Here is a 1,219-nt window from a genome sequence, read left to right as displayed (position 1 = left end):
TTTTCTACTGGTTCATTCAATAGCATTAAGTAGGAGTAAAGGCAGTGGATAGTGGTAGTAATCCAAGACTGAGATTTGGTAAGCCAAGATGTTTGATAGGATAAAATGACAAGGGACTTGAGAGAAATGGACAGGTTAGAGTTGATATGATGGTTCAACACGGAGTCAAGGTGGGGAAGGAAAGAGAGTATAGATGATTGGGGTAGGGGGGTGGGGTGGGGCGAAAGCCCAGAAAATAACTGATCAGTAGAGGGACTGGACATCATAGTGCAGACAAAGAACAGGGTAGAGAGATTGCAACTTGTATCAGTGGAGGGAGTGCTCATGTTTATCAATGAAACTACGGCTATCTGGAATGTTGACTGACATATACAAGGTACTAGACCTAACATAGATTCTGCCCTCAAGGAGCTTATAACTTTGGGTTAGGAGGGGGAGATTAGATATGGAAACCAATAAGAATGGTTGAAGGTAGGCTGTAATAGAGGCAAAGGAAAGATCCAGGTAGGAGCTTCTCACTCCGTCATCTTGGCTCTGCCCCTCTGAGCTTTGAGAAAATTTGAGAAAGGAAAGAGCACTGAAGTGGGTCTAAAAGTAAGAGGATTTCAAGAGTCAGAAAGGTGAATAAAAGGACTTCCATTTTTCATGGCCTTGTCCCCTGGTGCCTTCCTAAAGCCAGGAATTAGTAGATGACAATCAGATTTGAGTCTCAGTATTTGTGCTTGCTTCAGCAGCACATATTAAAACTGGAATCATAAAGAGAAAATTAACGTGACCTCTGTGCCAGAACGATGCACATGTGTGAGGTGTTCCATTTTGTTTGCCTTCTTTGATTTCCATAGCTCTGCCTTTGTCTCTGAAGCTGAATGTCTCTTTCTGTTTCTCTCTCTGTCTCTCCTCTCTCTTCCTAAACCCATCTCATGGAGAGCTAAGTATGCCTTGATTTGAGAATTTATTCTCTCAAAAGATGAAGGAAACAGTGAGAGGGAATCCTATTTTGGATCTGTTTCTCACCATGGGAAATTGGTTTCTGGGGTAGAAATGGTCAGACATTCAATGAGCAATGACTACTACATCTTAGAATTTTTGATGGAGAATGAAAAATAGCAAGAAAGAATATGACAAGTATCTTATACCATGGACAAACTGATACCACAGGACTTGGAAAAGGGATAGGAAAAGTATAAGAACTAAAATTTTGTAGCTCAGGAGAGATAAG

At 41.1% G+C, this 1,219-nt stretch overlaps 1 pseudogene; it reads left to right on the top strand.

Annotated features, from left to right (window-relative positions):
- Positions 1-720: 720 nt before the first annotated feature.
- On the top strand, positions 721-821 carry LOC118835063 (annotated as a pseudogene).
- The last annotated feature ends 398 nt before the right edge of the window (positions 822-1,219 follow it).

The sequence above is a fragment of the Trichosurus vulpecula genome, chromosome 1 (genome assembly GCF_011100635.1).
Source record: "Trichosurus vulpecula isolate mTriVul1 chromosome 1, mTriVul1.pri, whole genome shotgun sequence".
In the NCBI taxonomy this organism is placed as follows: Eukaryota; Metazoa; Chordata; class Mammalia; order Diprotodontia; family Phalangeridae; genus Trichosurus; species Trichosurus vulpecula.
Note: the sequence above shows the minus strand (reverse complement) of the source record. Positions and strands in the feature narration are given on the sequence as shown.